Consider the following 20,047-nt stretch of genomic DNA (forward strand, 5'->3'; position numbering starts at 1 on the left):
GTGGGAAAAATCAGGTTTGGATGCACATACTAGGAAGCCTATCTTAAAGTACCTTCAAAAATATAGGAATTACTCCAAATAAAGGACTAGCTCATTGTCAGGGCAGTGATCAGCTCTGGTCCTAAGAAGACCAACTTATTTTCTCTTAAGAATCTCTCAGCTCTCCTCCACTGGGTGGCTTGATTCTCAGGCTGGCAGATAGTGCTTCAGCACCCCTGGGGCTCAGATCCACACCCCAAAACACCTGAGGAAGACAGGAATCATCTTTTGTGATGGTTCTCTTTTTTAAAAAGCGTATTTATTTTTAATTGGAGGATAATTGCTTTACAATATTGTGTTGGTTTCTGCCATACATCAACATGAATCAGCCATAGCTATACACACATCCCCTCCCTCTTGAACCTCCTTCCCACCTCCCACCCCATCCAACTCCTCTAGGTTGTCACAGACCACTGGATTTAAGCTCCCTGCATGATACAGCAAATTTCCACTGGATATCTAATTTTACATATGGTAATATACATGTCTCAATGTTTTATTCTCAATTCATTCTGCCCCTGTGTTCATAAATCTGTCCTCTATGTCTGCATCTCCATTCTGGTGGTTCTCTTTTAAGAAGCACCCCAAAAGTGTCCTCTTATGCCTCATTGACCTGAATAATTCTGGAAGCTGGGAGAATATCCTGTGCTAACTGGCTTAGGTCTGGAATTTTGAGCCAATCACTGTCAAAGGGACTATAATTACATTTAGCTCAATTAGTCTCACCAGTGGCATTGGGGATGGGTTGGATTCCTTTCACTGTGGCAGGATTGGGAAAAGAAAGACATCTAAACAAAAGCCTGTGGTTTTGTCAGGAAGTGGTCATTGTCAAGATTCTGGATAGGTAACTGGGCAGTCTGCCTCTGTAATGGCCTCCACCATTTTTACCTCCTGGTATTCACACCCGACCCCACCCCTCCCCTTTCCTCTTCCATTGAATAGGGCTGAGCTATGCCACCAATACAGTATTCCAGAAATGACAGTGTAACTGCTAAAGCTAGGTCCTAAGAAGCATTGGGTCCTCTGCCTTGAATGCCTCCCGCTAGGAGAAGGCAACAGCATGCCATGAAGACACCTTTGTAGCTCTGTGCTGGGGCCCACAGAGAGAGGAACTGAGGCTTGCAGACAACAGCTTGTACCAATTTACCAGCCATGAGTGTGAATCATGTTGAAAGTGAATCTTCATCCAGCCCCAGTCAAGCTGACATCTTAATGCAACCTCATGAGAGACTGAGCCAGACTCACCCAGATTCCTGAACTTCAGAAAACCATGAGAAATAATAGATTATCTTTGTATGAAGCCACTAAGCTTTGAAGTGATGTTACACAGCATCCTACAACCAGAATGGTGACCTTCAATGGACACTGCAGCCATTTTTTTAGGTCCAAGGGGTTTCCCTCCTCCCTTTTTTTTTTTTAACAAATAATTCAAGTAAAATGAGTGCTTTAAAAAAGAATTATCTATCTTTACTCCCCATTACTTTCACTGCTTCATTGAATTGGCAACTACTAACCAAATATGTTTTCTGAGGAATTTCACTTGAGTTCTTAAAAAATTCAGAACTTCTAAGCTGTGCCACAGAGAAGGCTGGCATGGGAAACATTGAACTGGGAAGTTGCCTGAGAAACAAAGTAAGAAGTTTGCCAGGCCCACCCAGATAGATGACCTAGAGTCAGTCCTTAGCATGTATAGGCTCTTCCAACTTGGAAAAAGAACATTTCACTTTATGAATAATCAAGACAGAATTTCCCTCTGGAAGTATGATAAAGCTAAAAAGGACTATAACATTTCATTTGCTTTTTTTCCTGATTATATAGGTAATAACTTTTAAAAATAAAAAATGTGGGGATAAACACTGAAAAGAATAAAGAAGACACTAGAAACCATGCATAATTTCACTACAGAGACTGCTACTAACGTTTCTTCATTGCATTTCACTATAAAATTGTGACATGAAATATACAGTTTTATATCCTGCTTTTTCTGTTATGTTTTGAGCATTTTCTCACATGGTTGAATATTCTTTGAAAATGTGTTCTTTACTGGATTCTTAAGGTTTTATTAAATAAGTGTTGTTTTTGCTGTTTAGTTGCTAAATAGTGCCCGACTCCTTGTGACCCCAAGGACTGCAGCATGCCGGGCTTCCCTCTCCTTCACTATTTCCTGGAGTTTGCTCAAACTCATGTCCACTGAGTTGGTGATGCCATCCAACTATCTCATCCTCTGTTGCCCGCTTCTCCTGCCCTCAATCTTTCCCAGCACTGGGGTCTTTTCAGATGAGTCAGTCTTCACATCAGGTGGCCAAAGTATTGGAGTTTCAGCTTCAGCATCAGTCCTTCCAATGAATATTCAGGACTGATTTCCTTTAGGATGGACTGGTTGGATCTCCTTGCAGTCCAAGGGACTCTCAAGAGTCTTGTCAAACACCACAGTTCAAAAGCATCTATTCTTCAGTGCTCAGCTTTCCTTATAGTTCAGCTCTCACTTCCATACATGACTACTGGAATAACCATAGATTTGACTAGGCGGATTTTTGTTGGCAAAGTAATGTCTCTGCTTTTTAATATGCTATGTAGGTTTGTCAAGGCTTTTCTTCCAAGGAGCAAGCATCTTTTAATTTCATGGCTGCAGTCACCATCTGCAGTGATTTTGGAGCCCTAGAAAATAAAGTCTCTCATTGTTTCCACTGTTTCCCCATGTATTTGCCATCCTTGGAAGGAAAGTTATGACCAACCTAGGCAGCATATTAAAAAGCAGAGACATTACTTTGTCAACAAAAGTCCATCTAGTCAAGGCTATGGTTTTTCCAGGGGTCATGTATAGATGTGAGAGTTGGACTGTGAAGAAAGCTGAGCGCTGAATAATTGATGCTTTTGAACTGTGGTGTTGGAGAAGACTCTTGAGAGTCCCTTGGACTCAGACATGACTGAGCGACTGAACTGAACTGAACTGATGGGACCAGATACCATGATCTTAGTTTTCTGAATGTTGAGTTTTAAACCAGCTTTTTCCCTCTCCTCTTTCACTTTCATCAAAAGGCTCTTTAGTTCTTTACTTTCTGCCATAAGGGTGGTGTCATCTGCATATCTGACATTATTGATATTTCTCTGGCAATCTTGATTCCAGCTTGTGCTTCACCCAGCCTGGCATTTCACATGATGTACTCTGCATAGAAGTTAAATAAGCAGGGTGACAATATACAGTCTTGACGTACTCCTTTTCCTATTTGGAACCAGTCTGTTGTTCCATGTCCATTTCTAACTGTTGCTTCTTGACCTGCATACAGATTTCTCAGTAGGCAGGTCAGGTGGTATGGTATTCCCATGTCTTGAAGAATTTTCCACAGTTTGTTGTGATACACACAGTCAAATGCTTTGGTGTAGTCAATAAAGCGGAAGTAGATGTTTTTCTGGAACTCTCTTGTTTTTTTCAATGATCCAACGGATGTTGGCAATATGATCTCTGGTTCCTCTTCCTTTTCTAAATCCAGTTTGAACATCTAGAAGTTCATGGTTCCTGTACTGGTGAAGCCTGGCTTGAAGAATTTCGAGCATTACTTTTCTAGTGTGTGAGATGAATGCAATTGTGCAGTAGTCTGAACATTCTTTGGCATTGCCTTTCTTTAGGATTGGAATGAAAACTGACCTTTTCCAGTCCTGTCACTACTGCTGAGTTTTCCAAATTTGTTGGCATATTGAATGCAGCACTTTCACAGCATCATCTTTGAGGATTTGAAATAGCTCAACTGGAATTGCATCACCTCCACTAGCTTTGTTTGTAGTGATGCTTCCTAAGGCCCACTTGACTTTGCATTCCAGGGTGTCTGGCTCTAGGTTGGTGATCATACCATCATAATTATCTAGGTCATGAAGATATTTTTTGTGTATTTCTGCTGTGTATTCTTGCCACCTCTTCTTAATATCTTCTGCTTCTGCTACATCCCTACCATTTCTGTCCTTTATTGTGCACATCTTTTCATGAAATATTCCCTTGGTATCTCTAGTTTTCTTGAAGAGATCTCTGCTGCTGCTGCTAAGTCACTTCAGTTGTGTCCGACTCTGTGCGACCCCATAGATGGCAGCCCACCAGGCTCCCGCGTCCCTGGGATTCTCCAGGCAAGAACACTGGAGTGGGTTGCCATTTCCTTCTCCAATGCATGAAAGTGAAAAGTGAAAGGGTAGTCCCTCAGTCGTGTCTGACCCTTAGCTAGTCTTTCCCATTCTATTGTTTCCCTCTATTTCTTTGCATTGATCCCTGAGGAAGGCTTTCTTATCTCTCCTTGCTATTCTTTGGAACTCTGCATTCAAATAGGTATGTCTTTCCTTTTCTCATTTGCCTTTAGCGTCTCTTCTTTACTCAGCTATTTGTAAGGCCTCCTGAGACAACCATTTTGCCTTTTTGCACTTCTTTTTCTTGGGGATGGTCTTGATCCCTGCCTCCTGTACAGTGTTACGAGCCTCCTTCCATAGTTTTTCAGGCACTCTGTCTATCAGATCTACTCCCTTGAATCTATTTGTCACTTCTACTGTATTATTGTAAGGGATTTGATTTAGGTCATACCTGAATGGTCTAATGGCTTTCTGTACTTTCTTCAATTTAAGTCTGAATTTGGCAATAAGCAGTTCATGATCTGAGCCACAGTCAGCTCCCAGTCTTGTTTTTGCTGACTGTATAGAGCGTCTCCATCTTTGGCTGCAAAGAATATAATCAATCTGATTTCGGTGTTGACCATCTGGTGATGTCCATGTGTAGAGTCTTCTCTTGTGTTGTTGGAAGAGGGTGTTTGCTATGACCAGTGTGTTCTCTTGGCAAAACTCTTTTAGCCTTTGCCCTGCTTCATTCTGTATTCCAAGGCCAAATTTGCCTGTTACTCCAGGTGTTTCTTGACTTCCTACTTTTGCATTCCAGTGCCCTATAATGAAAAGGACATCTTTTTTGGGTGTTAGTTCTAGAAGGTCTTGTAGGTCTTCATAGAACCGTTCAGCTTCAGCTTCTTCAGTATTACTGATCAGGGAATAGACTTGGATTACTGTGATATTGTGTGGCTTAACAGACTGAAACTTCTTTCTTGTTTAGACTAATTTCTTCTTTAGACTAAGCCACTGTGATATTAGTGGCTTAGCATACTAAAACTTATTTCTTGCCTTCAATAACTGTGCATGGAGAGGTCCTGGTCAGCAGACAGTGTTCCATGCAGTCATTCAGGGACCCAGGCTCCTTCCATCTTGTGTCTCTGCTGTCCTATAAGGCATAAGACTTCACCACTTAACCCTGTTCATCTAGCTAGCAACCACGTGAAAGAAAAGAAGGTGGAGAAGGCACACTTGCTTCCCAATGACCTGAGCTCAGAAGAGGCATATATCACAGTTGCTTACTTTCTTTTGTCAAAAACTAGCCATATGGCTCTACCTAGATGTTGGAAGTATAGTACCTGGCTGAGAAGCAATTTTCTAGGAACTTTTTTATACCATGCAAGCAAATGAATGAATTTTATCATATGGCTAGCTGTCTCTGCCATATTCACTAAGAAAATTTTCAGACATATAATTCATGGAGTTGATAAGAAATTGGTATAACAGAGTTTATCAGCCTTGTCACTACTGACATTTTAGATTGAGTAATTCTCTGTTGCAGGGGCCTTCCCTGTACATTTAAAGTTGTTTAGCAGTATCTCTGGACTCTCCTCTTTAGATACCAGTAGAATCCCCCTAGTTGTTGCTGTTTTTTATTCATTGCTCTTGTCCTTTGTTTGTTTGATCTTGTACTTTTTTTGTCTTCTCTTGTTTTAATTGAGCATTTTCTATGATTACATTTTCTCTCTTCTCTTAGCATATCAATTGTACTTCTTTTTTTTATAATTTCTACTTAGTGGTTGGTCTAGAGTTTTCAACATATACGACTATTCCACATCAACTTTCAAATAACCGTATACCATTTCACAGTAGTATAAGTACCCTCTAACAGAGTATTCACAGTTCCTCCCTCCCATCCCTTATTGAAATGAGTCACTCATTTCATTTATTTGTAAGCTACATTTGCTGAATACATTGCTTCTTACAGTTATTATGAACTGTTGTGTATTAGGTTAATTAACAATTAGAAAAATCAAAATATTTTATTTTACCTTTATTCCTTCTATTGCATTCTTCTTTATGTAGTTCTGCCTTTCTGAGCTATATCATTTTTCTTCTTTTAGAAGAACTTTTGTTTTTAACATTTCTTACAAGGTAGGTCTACTGGCAATAAACTTCTTCAATTTCTTTTTAAAAAATATTTATTTATTTTTATTTTTGGCTGTGCTGTCTTCATTGCTCTGCAGGCTTTTCTCTAGTTGTGATGCATGGGCTTCTCATTGCAGTGGCTTCTCTTGTGGAGGAGCACAGGTTCTAGGGCATTCAGGCTTCAGTAGTTGTGGCACATGGGCTCAGGAGTTGCAGCTCCTGGGCCATAGAGCACTGGCTCAGTAACTGTGGTACACAGGCTTAGTTGTTCTGAGGCATGTGGAATCAACTCTATGTCTCCTGCATTGGCAGGTGGATTCTTTACCACTGAGCCACCAGGGAAGCCTCCTCAGTTTTTGTTTGTCTAAGAAATCCTTTAGTTCTCCTTCACTTTTAAAGAATAATTTGACTGGATACATAATTATAAGTTGGTGGGTTTTTTCTTTCAACACTTTAAATGTTTCATTCCACTCTCTTTTTGCTTGCATGATTTCTGAAGAGAAGTCTGTTGTGAATTTTAACTTCTCTGTAGGTAAAGTGTTTTATTTCTTTGTCTTCTTTCAATGTTTTGTCTGTCTTTTACTTTCTGCAATTTAAATACAAAATGTCTAGGTATAGATTTTTTAATATTTGTCTTTTGGGGTGTTCTTTGAGCTTCTTGCAAAGAAGTCAATGGCACCCCACTCCAGTACTCTTGCTTGGAAAAGCCCATGGGCAGAGGAGCCTGGAAGGCTGCAGTCCGTGGGGTCACTAAGAGTCCGACATGACTGAGCAACTTCACCTTCACTTTTCACTTTCATGCATTGGAGAAGGAAATGGCAACCCACCCCAGTGTTCTTGCCTGGAGAATCCCAGGGACGGGGGAGCCTGGTGGGCTGCCGTCTGTGGGGTCGCACAGAGTCAGACACGACTGAAGCGACTTAGCAGCAGCAGCAGCAGCAGCAGCTGAGCTTCTTGAATCTGTGGTTTGATGCCTGTCATTAATTTTAGAAAATTCTCAGTCATTATTATTTCAAATATTTCTTCTCTTTCTACTCCATCTGGTATTTCTATTATGCATATATGACACTTTTGTAATTGTTCCATAGTTCTTGAATATTATGCTTTTTTTTTTCTCTTTGTATTTCAGTTTTAGAAGTTTCTATTAACATATCACTGATTCCTTCCTTAGTCATATCTAATCTGTTGCTGAGCCCATCAAAGGCATTCTTCATTTCTGATAGCGTTTTTAATTTCTAGCATTTCCTTTTGATTCCCAGAATTTCTGTCTCTGTGCTTACATTTCCATCTGCTTTTGCATGTTATCCACTTTTGCCATTAGAGCCTTTAGTATATTAATCATAGTTGCTTCAAATTCCCAGTCTGATAATTACAAAATCTCTGCCATATCTGAGCCTGATTCTGATGCTTGGTTTATGTTTTAGACATTTTTTTTTGTCTTTTCGAATGCCTTGTAATTATTTGTAGAAAGCCAGACGTGATGTAATGAGTAAAAAGAACTAGGTAACTTGGCCTCTAGTGTGAGGTTTTATGTTCTGTCTGGCTAGGAGTTAAGTTGTGCTTACTGTTTGCTGTCCCTGTAGGTATCACAGGTCCCTAAAACAATCCTATGTGCTCTTCTCTCATTGCATTCATTGGTCAGCTACATTTAGAGGATCCAAAGCATATAGGGAGGTTTGAGAAGGAGGGGACGTATGTATACTTATGGTTGACTCATGTTGTTGTATAGCAGAAACCAATACAACATTGTAAAGCAATTATCCTCCAATTAAAAATAAACTTAAAAAAGCATATAGGGGATGATAGGCTTAATAAGGTAGAGAGAAACTGGACCCCCTGAATCACCACTTAAAGAGAAGCCACCAGGGAAAGCCTTTCAACTCAAATACCTACAGTGAATTTTGTGTGAATGAGAAATAATCTCTATTAGAATTTGGAATTAATTCATTTCTGTAGCATAGTGTAGTTTAACCTGAATAATTCAGGAGCTCAAAACATTTGATATTAAAGAATAGAGTGACCCTAGAAATTTGGAAGACTTGAGGAAATGTAGGTATAGACATTAGTGTTTGTGCATATCAGTAAACAAATGCATTTATTCTCATTACTTTAAAATGATGTATTATTATAATTCTAATTGCAGAAAACCATATCAGCAAAATGATAAAGTTCCTCAACAGTCTCACAGTTCTTCAGCATCTACCTGAGGCTCTGGTGTGTCAACTAGACACCCAAGAGTCAAGATAACTATAAAGTGGGGCCCAGCCTACTTCCCCACAGTCTGATTCCGATAATGCTGACCAGTACATTCTTTTCCAAGGTAGGAGTCAGAAGGAATTTTCCATTTTGGTTGCTTTTCATAGAAATTGAAGAATGAGATTAAGGGACTCATTCAGATGGCTATGTTAAATGACAAATGCAGATAATAAGTCAACTGAATGGCAGATATTAGAAAGAAGTCAAACATGTAGATGTTTAATCCTTCCCATTAATTGGAATAAAAATCCTGTGGAATGTGAAGGGTTGGAGGTCACTGGGTTAAATTAATCCCTGGTTTTTCTTAAGAGAAAAACTACTTAAGAGACTTTGGAGTTGCTGTCTTTAAAAATGCAAACTGCATTGCACTATTTACATATTTTATGTGGGAAGTGGCAGGTTTTAATTTTAACTGCATACCAACTTCGCAATTGTTCCCTGAACAGAATAGAAACTTAGAGAAAATTAGATGGAGGGGAAAAAAACTGATAGTAAAACCAGAAACTGAAATGAGTTTAAAGTTCAAACAAAGTGCATTGCCAAGTGCTGGAACATTCTATAATCCATGCACATTTGATCAGGAAAACTACATGGTCTCTTATAGTGTTTTTTACCTGTCTGAAGAGACTCAAAGCAAGTAAAATTCATTCTAGAAGAAAAAAATAGATAGACTCATGATATGCACAAAGAGCTAGCTGTAGGGTTTTAAGAATTTCTTCCAATCTGATAGTAAACTTTAAGGACAAAAAGAGGTTGATTTTATGCTTTGGCCTTCCTTGGTTTTGTGCTTTGTAATAGTACCTACCTTCTATTTAAATTGTGTGAAGGAATGTTAAATGACAAATGACATAAATTTTGAGCCACACACCAAAAAGAAAATGTCTGAAAGGAAGAATATTCTTTTTCTTTTTTTTGACTAAGTTCTTTTGTGTGCAGCTTCATAAATTGAGGTGCCTGGCTTTGAGGTGAGGATATACTCTTGTAAAAGCTACCTTATCACTTTCGAGCACGCTTTCTTCAGGCAACATTTATAGACATCTGCCTCCTGCTTGCAGTAAGCTCTTTGCCTTCTATCACCAAATATTACATTAGTCAAGATAGGATAGGCTGTACTGCAGTAACAAAACTACCTTTGTGAGTAGGGTGAAAGCTGCCCTTCTCTTACTGTTAAGAGACTTTCTTTTCAACCAGTCCTGCTTCCGCCTTCAAAATGATGTTGTTATCGTTGTTGTTTTTCCTGAGGACTTCAAGTTCTTATTTTGAACAGTAGTATCTGATCATCTTCTCTCTGCATTCCATCTTCAGTAGTCCTCAAGGCAATGTGGATGCTCCTAACTGTCCAGATGACAGTCACGCTAATGAAGCGCAGAAAAGAAAACCCCAAAGTGAATTGTCATTTTCAGTGATTATTCCTGAAACACACTGCTTTAATTCTTGGTGTTCATGTGTACTTTTGTGACAAGCTTTTGAGTGCAAAGCACCCAGGCTCAGCTCTGTGTCCCCCTGGGCATGTGAGCAGATGTGTATAGGACTGGGGAGTTTTTAAGTCTTATTAGGCATTCACTTTCTAATCAAGGACTCTTTCACAAGAAGCTCAAGTGAACTCTTAGGGCCAGCAATAAGGCACTAAAGTTTGCCGAAAGATATGTGCAACCTGCATGTTAACGGTGGTGCCATTTTTTAAATAACTATTGGAATGTATTTTTTTTAATTGGGGTATAGTTGGATGTATCATGTAAGTTACAGATGTACAACACCTTGTGTAAACCCTACAGTCAGGTTTTCTGTGGGTCGTTAAATGGTGAGTGTTCCCACAGTGACATGCAAGAGGCAGCCTGACCCATTACTTGGGAAGAGATTGTAAATCATTTTTAGGTTTTGTGTTTTGCCTAAGAAATGATCTTACTTTATATTTTTATTTCAGTTTGTAAATCCTACTCTGTAAGAAAAGTCCATTCTTACTTTGTAAGAAAAGTCACTATTTTATACTCCATTTATAGATATTATAAAATATTGGCTATATTCTCTGTGTTGTACAGTATATCCCTTGTAGCTTATTTATTTTATGCATAATAGTTTGTACCTCTTAATCCCCACTCCTGTTTTGTCCCTCCCATCTTCCCTCACCTTAATGGTAACCACTAGTTTTCTGCATCTGTGAGTTTGTTTCTTTATTTTTTTTTTGTACTGACTAGTTTTATTTTTTAGATTCCACATATGTGTTATCATACAGTATTTGTCATTCTCTCACTTATTTCACTTAGCATAATACTCTTCAAGTCTACCCACGTTGTTGCAAATGGCAAAATTTTATTCTTTTTTATGGCTGAGTAGTTGTTGGAAGAGGATGTTTGCTATGACTAGTGCATTCTCTTGCCAAAATTCTGTTAGCCTTTGCCCTGCATTTCGTACTCCAAAGCCAAACTTGCTTGTTACTCTGGGTATCTCTTGACTTCCTACTTTTGCATTCCAGTCCCCTATGATGAAAAGGACATCTGTTTTTGGTGTTAGTTCTATAAAGTCTTGTAGGTCTTCACAGAACCGTTCAACTTCAGCTTCTTTGGCATTAGTGGTTGGGGCATAGACTTGGATTACTATGATATTGAATGGTTTGCCTTGGAACCAAACAGAGGTCATTCTGTTGTTTTTGAGATTGCACCCAAGTACTGCATTTTGGACTCTTTTGTTGACTATGAGGACTAATCTATTTCTTCTAAGGGATTCTTGCCCATAGTAGTAGATATAATGGTCATCTGAATTAAATTCGTCCATTCTGGTCCATTTTAGTTCACTGATTCCTAAAATGTCAATGTTCACTCTTGCCATCTCCTGTTTGACTGCTTCCAATTTACCTTGATTCATGGATGTAACATTCCAGGTTCCTATTGTATTGTTCTTTACAGCATCGGACTTAGCTTCCATCACCAGTCACATACACAACCAGGCATTGTTTTCACTTTGGCTCAGCCTTGTCATTCCTTCTGGAGCTATTTTTCCACTCTTCTCCAGTAGCATATTGGGCACCTACCAACCTGGGTAGTTCATCTTTCAGTGTCATATCTTTTTGCCTTTTCATACTGTTCATGGGGTTCCCAAGGCAAGAGCCTCCTGAGAAATCTGTATGCAGGTTAAGAAGCAACAGTTAGAACCAGACATGGAACAATGGACTGGTTCCAAATTGGGAAAGGAGTATGTCAAGGCTGTATATTGTCACCTTGCTTATTTAACTTATATGCAGAGTATATCATACGGAACTTCAGACTGGATGAAGCACAAGCTGGAATCAAGATTGCCGAGAGAAATATCAATACTCTCAGATACGCAGATGATACCACCCTTATGGCAGAAAGTAAAGAGGAACTAAACAGCCTCTTGATGAAAGTGAAAGAGAAGAGTGAAAAAGCTGGCTTAAAACTCAACATCCAGAAAACGAAGATCATGGCGTCTGGTCCCATCACTTCATGGCAAATAGTTGGGGAAACAATGGAAACAGTGACAGCCTTTATTTTCTTGGCCTCCAAAATCACTGCAGATGACAACTGCAGCTGTGAAATTAAAAGATGCTTGCTCCTTGGAAGAAAAGCTATGACAAACCTAGATAGCATACTAAAAAGCAGAGACATTATTTTACCAACAAAAGTCCATGTAGTCAAAGCTATGGTTTTTCCAGTAGTCAAGTATGGATGTGAGAGTTGGACCATAAAGAAAGCTGAGTGCCGAAGAATTGATGCTTTTGAATTGTGGTGTTGGAGAATACTCTTGAGAGTCCCTTGGACTTCAGGGAGATCAAATCAGTCAATCCTAAAGGAAATCAGTCCTGAATATTCATTGGAAGGACTGATGCTGAAGCTCCAATATTTTGGCCACCTGACGTGAAGAACGGACTCATTGGAAAAGACCCTGATGCCGGGAGAGATTGAAGGCAGGAGGAGAAAGGGACAACAGAGGATGAGATGTTTGGATGTCAACACCGACTTGATGGACATGAGTTTGAGCAAGCTCTGGGAGTTGGTGATGGACAAGGAAGCCTAGTATGCTGCAGTCCATGGGGTCACAAAGAATCGGACACAGCTGAGTGACTGAACTGAACTGAACTGATGGCTGAGTAGTATTCCATTGTGTATAAATATATATATCACATCTTTGTCCATTCATCTGTTGATGGACACTTAGGCTGCTTCCATATATTAGCAATTGTAAATAATGCTGCTATGAGCATTGGGGTCGCATGTATTTTTGTGTGTGTGTGTGGGGGGGGAATTAAAAATTGTTTTATTTGGAAAAAGTGCATCTTAAAAAAGGGCAGCTGCAAAATACAGAGACCTCTGCAACAGTTACTGTTTTTTTTTTTTCCTTAAAGTGAAAAGAATGAGTGATAGCTGAGGCATCAGAGCAGTAGATGGACACATCTGGGGCACCTCCAAGTTATTTTCAGGAAAGAGAACAACAAAACACAAAGGTAAAAATTCCAATCAAGGAATTATTCTAACAATTTAACATTAGCTTATCTTGTGAATTACCGCTCTCTGTTTCCCCTTTTAGTGGAAAAGCCTGACTTACTATAGTGCCAACCAATGACTCCACTATAGGAAACACCTTAGAACATAGTTTTGAATCACACTGTCTAGCTGCAAAACTCGGGGATGGAATGAGGCAAACACCCACAAAAAAGGAACACAAAAACCTGACAAGAAACCCCTCAAATGAGGACAAAGTTTTGTCAAAATGTGCTTGGACTGAGAATTCTAGGAGATCATACAACATTAAACACAAGTGTGGACTCAAGCCCTAGGTTGTATTAATACATGGGATAACCATATAGTTTGCACTTCTGTGGCTAAGCCCATTTCTCTATTTATACAGACAGAGCTAGCATTGCTCTATTAACAGCTACCAATAAACTGCTTTGTCCTTTAAGATCTATTTGCCAGGCGAGGCTGAAACCACTAAACTAAATTTTTTCACTAAGGCTACAAACACTGCGTCTATGCAGGGATGGGAAGCTTGTCACGCACTCACACATCCAAAGTCCATCTGCCTTGAGTCAGCTTCCAACTCTGCATTATTTTCTTCAATATTTTATTGAAGAAATATTCTTCAACTCCAATATTTTATATGTGTTCTTTCATAATTTTCCTATCACGCTAAACACGGTAAGAATCTCAAATACATTCATACCTGGTTCTGGTTACCCAGGAGTATTACTTGTGTGCAATGAAACAAGAGACCAAAAATCACAGGACGAGTGCACAGGGCGGGGGATAACAGGATAGGGACCAGACAGAAAACACAGATGTGCAGATTTCACCAGAAACCAAGTACCCACCTCCCAAGTCGAGAGCAGAAGGAGGCTACAGTTCAGTTCCTTCACCTATCACTCCGATTCCTGGACCCCAAAAGCAGGAGCCAGTGCTGTTACTTCTGAACCCAGGGTCCTCAAAAATGAGTCCTGGAAATTCAGAAATGCTCCCCTCGAACTGTGTGGATCTGGTGGAAATCATGAAGCGACAAACCTACACTGTCTGACAGTTAAATTCATGTTACAAAAAAACTAACCTTCAGATTTATTTTTGTAACTTTTTTAAACAGAGAAAACAAAATACTTCTTAGGGAAAGGTAGGGGGTTGAGAAGACAGGCCCTGGCTAAAAATGATTGTGACAGCACCTGGAGCTGAGAGGCCTGCCTAGGAGAGCAGCCCAGGCACGGCCACTGCCCCCGAGGCCCGCTGCCGTCTGAGGCTTGGCAGACCAGTTCACACGCCCCGCCAAGCTGCTACAGATCCAAGTCATAAAAATCTTACAGCTCATCGTGAAACAAGTCCCACTCATCTTCAGAGTCTGTCAGGTTGTCGCCCCCACCTGAAGTCAAAAGCATAAGCAACATCTCACCCAGCTCAAAGGTGACAACCTCCTCTTCATCATCAAGAGGGTTGCCATTCTCTTGGTCCTCGATGAGCTCCCAGAAGTGGTTCCTTCATTGGGCCTGGTATCTGCTTGATGTTCCCACATTCTGTCTCTGTGGCCCCTCTCGACGGCCATCAGGGTACGCATGCTTGTAAAAACAGTTCCCTCCAAATGAGCAGCTCCCATGGCCTTCGTCAAAATACCTGCAGGCCTTGTTGCTCATTGCCTTTTTGTATTTCTGAATGAGTTTCTGCTTCTCTTTTTTTCTCTTCCACCCAGTACTCACTTGGAATGACAAAGTTAGATGTGATCTGGCATTCTAGGCAGGACTTTATCATCTTGCTCTCAAATTGCTTAGCACTCCTCCAGTTGCAAATACACTTGAGACAGTAGGTGTGGTTGCAGTTGGAGAGGATCCCGAAGTGGCGCTTGCTAGGGTTGGCTTTCTCGTAGACTACCTCCATGCAGATGCCATACACCATGTCCTTGCTGCACTGCACAGTGAATGAGAGCTCCATGTCCTTCTCATGGGCCTTAATGCAGGATTTTCTATGCTGTGACCTCTGGGCAGCATCCACGGGATGAAGGACCTGCAGCCCGCACATGTCACATGCGTCTCCATGCAGATACATGCAGTTCTCCTCATAGCGGCACTCCCCCACCGCGGTACAGGGGCAGAACTGCTTCTTAGTGTCCACCGTACTTTGCTCCTTCTCCGAGTCTTCCTTGGTCACTGAACCCTGCAGGGGTCCTTCAGTGGAGGAAGGGGTAATCCGGCCACAGTAGGGCTGCCCTGGAACAAACTTCATGGCATTCACGGTCTTCTGAACTGGCTCCTACAGTTGCAAAGTTTGAATTTCTTGACTCAGCCTTGCCCATATTCATTTCAACAGTTGGTCCAACTGATGAGAGACTCGAGGAAGCAGCAAGGGATGGCTTTTCAGTTAGATCTGTAGCAGTTGCTTCTTCCTGTTTCAGTGGCTTGCTATGTTCATATCTGCAGTGGTCTCCATAAATACAGTACCCTCGTTGAAAATACTTGCACACTATACCATATGGACTGTCAAGAGAGGTCATGTGAGTAGCGACAGTTGTCTCCTTCCTTACAAACCCCATGCATGAAATACCGTCTGGGTTTCTGGTTTGTTTTTCGTGCCTTTTGTCTCTCAGTCTTCACAGTGATATCCCTTCTTGCCAACCCATCTCTACATCTCTTAGTGTTCCTCCTTTCCATCGAATCCAAGTTCAATCTGCTTGCTGATGACAGGCCAATAAACTGAGAGATGAAATGTTGGGGTCAGGAACAGGAAAGCCAGCAGACCGAGGTGATAGCAGACTAGGTCTCTGAAATACCATCCTGCATGGATCTTTTTGAGTTAGTGTTTTTGTTTCTCCAGGGTATATACCCAGGAGTTGGAATTGCTGGGTCATGTGGCAGATTTAGTTTTTTGAGAAGTGTCCATACTGTTTCCACAATGGCTGCACCAATTTATGTTCTCCCCAACAGTGCATGAGGGTCAGGGTTAGCCACATCCTCACCAACATTTATTATTCGTGTTCTTTTTGATGATAGACATTCTAACAGGTGTGAAGCGATATCTCATTTTGGTTTTAATTTGCATTTCTTTGATGATTAACAGTGATATGGATCTTTTCATGTACCTGTTGGCCATCTATGTCTTCTTTGGAAAAATGTCTATTCAGAACTTCTGTCCGTTTTTTAATTGGATCACTTATTTTTTTTGATATTGACTTGTGTGAGCTGTTTTGTATATTTTGGATATTGGCCCTTTATCAGTCATATCGTTACCAAATACTTTCTCCCATTCTGTATGTTGTCTTTTTATTTTGTTGATGGTTTCCTTTGCTGTACAAGAGCTTTTAAGTCTAATTAGGTCCCATTTGTTTATTTTTTGCTTTTATTTCCTATGCTTTAGGAGATAGAGCCAAAAAATTTGCTGTGATTTGTGCATATTAATAGCGGTGCCATTTTGTTTGTAACGACCACGGAGCCTGGTAGGCTACTGTCCATGGGGTCACAAAGAGTCGGACATGACTGAGCGACTTCACTTTCACTTTCACTGGAATGTGTAGGCTTTTAAAATAATGTAAGCATTTTATATATAGGTAAAAAACGCAGATCAAATGTTCATACAGATCAACTTGAAAATCATTGCTTTGGGACTTCCCTGATGACCCAGTGGCTAAGACTCCATGCTCCCAATGCAGGGTGCCTGGGTTCAATCCCTGGTCAGGGAACTAAGATCCCATATGCCACAAGTAAGACCTGGTACAGCCAAATAAATTCATTAAATAAATAAAAAGAATTAAAAAAGAAAATCATTGCTTTATTAATTAGTTGATAAGGCTCTGTGTAAAATCCTGATGTTGTGAACACATGGTAGGGAAGCTTTGATGGAATAGGAAAGGACTAGCAAAGGGCTCAGAAAGTTCTTAGTTCTGAAAAGTTCCATTTATCTTTAGGGGAATGCAGGACAATGGAAGATGAATCAGACCAAGAAGACCTGTTTAACAAACTAGTGACATTTTCTTCCCAAGAAGTACTCTGCTTATATGTTAACTAGTAGTTGTTCTTGGATAAACTTTTAATTTTAGTACTATTGTTGCCTTGACTGTGGGTGAGGCAGGAAGGTACCCAGACCATCAAGGCTGTGTCACAGAGTCTGGTACAAGGAGAAAAGTAGCAGAGGGAGGAACTGGGGACTGGGAGGAAGCAGCATGGCAGAACCCTTGGGGGCATTTTCATTAGTGCAGCTTCAGGGGGATGGGGTCCATCTGTGAACACAGGGTCTTACTCCCAGGGTCCTAGTCACTGAGGTCAGAGGATGTCCAAGCTGCAACCACAAGGTTTTGTGCCTCTGGGCCTGGGATACTTCCTGAAGAGAAGCCAGAATGCCAGAGTACAGCTTCAAAAAGACCAGGAAGCTGGAAGCCAGAGACCACTCCCAAAGGAAAAGCCCCCTTGTCTCAAAAGGAGAAAGGAAGACAATGGGTACCTATCTGCTGTGGTCTCAGTCTTTGTGTCCACGTGCGTGCTAAGTCACTTCAGTTATGTCCGACTCTCTGCGACCCCATGGACTGTAGCCTGCTAGGCTCATCTGTCCATGGGGATTCTACAGGCAAGAATACTGGAGTGGGTTGCCACGCCCGCCTCCAGGGGATCTTCCCAACCCCAGAGATCCAACCCGTGTCTCATGTCTCCTGCACTGACAAGCGAGTTATTTAATACTACTAGTGCCATGTGCCCCCCACCCTGCCACCATATAATGGAAGCCATAACCTTCAATGTGATGGTATTAGGAGGTGGGGCCTTTGGGAAGAGCAAAGCCCTTATGAATGAGATTAGTGCCTTTATAAAAGAGGCTGCAGAAAACCCCCTTGCCTCTTCCAACTTGTGAAGACATAGAGAGAAGATGGCCATTTGTGAATTAGGAAGTGGGCTCTCAACAGACACTGAATCTGCCAGTACCTTGATCTTGGACTTCTCAGCCTCCACAACTGTGAGAAATAAATTTATGTTTATAAGCCACACAGTCTCTGGTGTTTTGTTATATCAGCCTGAGTGGACTAAGACACCATCTATAGGACAGAGTTTAACTCTTTGTCTCCTGTTCCATCTCTACCTCTAGTGCTGGGAAAATGAGGGTGTGGTGTGACCTTTGGACACGGACCTGGCCTTCCACTGACAGAGTGGTACTGAATTTTCAGTTTCAAAGTTCTGCTGAGTTGATTCTTAGAGATCCTTTCCTGTCACTGAAATCCTTTGACAAGGCAGCTCAGTACCAACACCCTCACACACAACCCAAGGATGCATATGCTTCTCAGCAGCTGAGAGAGTGCCATTGATCTGATGAGGCCTCTGCTCTCACACAGCCCTCCCTGCACATGCCCAGACAGTCCAGCTCATTAAGCTTGCAGCCTGGTAGATGCCCAGTAGAGGCCCTTTTCTCAGCTTCCAGACCCTCCACCCCAAGCTACTCTCTGCAGAAAGGGGACCCTGAAGTAAAGAATTTTGGCAAATGTGTGTTTGTGAATGCAAATGCATCATGAGTGATAGGAAAGGGAAAAAGAGAAACAAATGGACTGATTGGGACAGATGAACCAAGAAAGAGGGGAGTGGGGGCACATGTGGGACGTGTGAGTGAGAGAGAGAGTGAGGTGAGGGAGAGCACAGGGCATTATGAGCAGAGATAAAGATGAGTAGTAGTGTGGGCAGCCATGGAAGTGACCTAATAGATGCTGCTAGAAGAGGGGCTGGGACAAGATGGCCAGGTCCTGGGAGTGGTCTAGGGGTGGGAGAGAGAGATTAAAGATCTGTTGGTGAGACTGTTGGCATTTACCTCATGGTTTCACAAGCTCCTCAGGGCACAGGCTGCACTTTGGGAACATTCTTTTCCTTTTATCCCCCTTCAAGGCTTGTGCTGACTGTTTAACTACTCCTTACCTCATAAGAGCAAATCTGGGAGTGGAGAGGCCTCCCTTGTGGTATGATCTGCCCCACCCTAAAGAGCTGCTGCTGAGGCCTGACTGTGTGGGAGCCCCGGCTGAGGGCTGCCCAGCCAAGAAGCAGAAGTCAGACAGGTCTTTCTTTTAAAATTTTTGCACACAATAAAAACAACTCTTTTTTACATGTTCTTGTTCACTGTTCACTATTCTCACCTGCTTATTCTTCAGTGTAAACTCTAGAATCAATTTGTCAAGTTAGAAACATTCCAGTGAGGTCTTCATTATAATTGTGTCAAAGCAATACATTACTACTGCTTTTCATTAAAATTGAATTTGAGCCTAAATAATAAAGAACTTTTTTATTCAGAAAGAACTTATTTTTGCTCATTAATTTATTACCCAGCAGTATATCAAAAACTTAGGAAAGTGCTGGAAAAGTGGCCCCATTGTCTAATGACACTGAGAACCACTTGAAGCAAAGGAAAGAGGAAGAATAGTCCTTGTACTTGCACCACCCACCCTCCTCACCTGGTCCCAATCTCAACCCTAGTGGAGGCTGTTATTTAAAATTTTGATATTATCTTCATCATGAATTTTTGCATTAATTTTAATATAGAAATATTGTACTAAAATATTTATCTTGATTATTGAGTTTTTGACATCCATTTAAATTTTACACCCGAGGTGGTGCCTTGCCTATCTCCCTCATGTCCCCAGTCCATGTGGTACTTAACAGTGGGTGAGAATAGAGAAGAAAAAGGGTTGTAGACTGGTCATGGAGCCAGGATAACTGAAGACCAGGAGTGAGAAACTTTTCTGCTTAACTCCTAAACAGAACTATGCAGCTCTTCTTAACAGTGCATTGTATAAATGTCTGTTCTCTGAAGGGCTGCCCTGGCTACAAGTATGGCAGGCGGCTTGCAGCTGAAGAAGAGGAGGATGACACAATTCAAGCATTGCCATCTCCAAAGGGTCCTGCACTGTCCAGTATGGGAGCCATGAGCCACATGAGGCTCTTAAGCCCTTGAAATGTGGTTAGTCCGAATTGTGATCCGCCATAAATATTAAGTTTGCACTGGACTTTGAAGACTCAATACATAAAAAAAGATTGTATGTCTCATTCAAAACTGATTGCCTGTTGAAAGGATAATATTTTTGG

At 41.1% G+C, this 20,047-nt stretch overlaps 1 pseudogene; it reads right to left on the reverse strand.

The window, feature by feature from the left end:
- Window positions 1–14,290: 14,290 nt before the first annotated feature.
- LOC102180475 lies at window positions 14,291–15,544 on the reverse strand (annotated as a pseudogene).
- Window positions 15,545–20,047: the final 4,503 nt, after the last annotated feature.

This window comes from Capra hircus (genome assembly GCF_001704415.2).
Source record: "Capra hircus breed San Clemente chromosome X unlocalized genomic scaffold, ASM170441v1, whole genome shotgun sequence".
NCBI lineage: Eukaryota > Metazoa > Chordata > Mammalia > Artiodactyla > Bovidae > Capra > Capra hircus.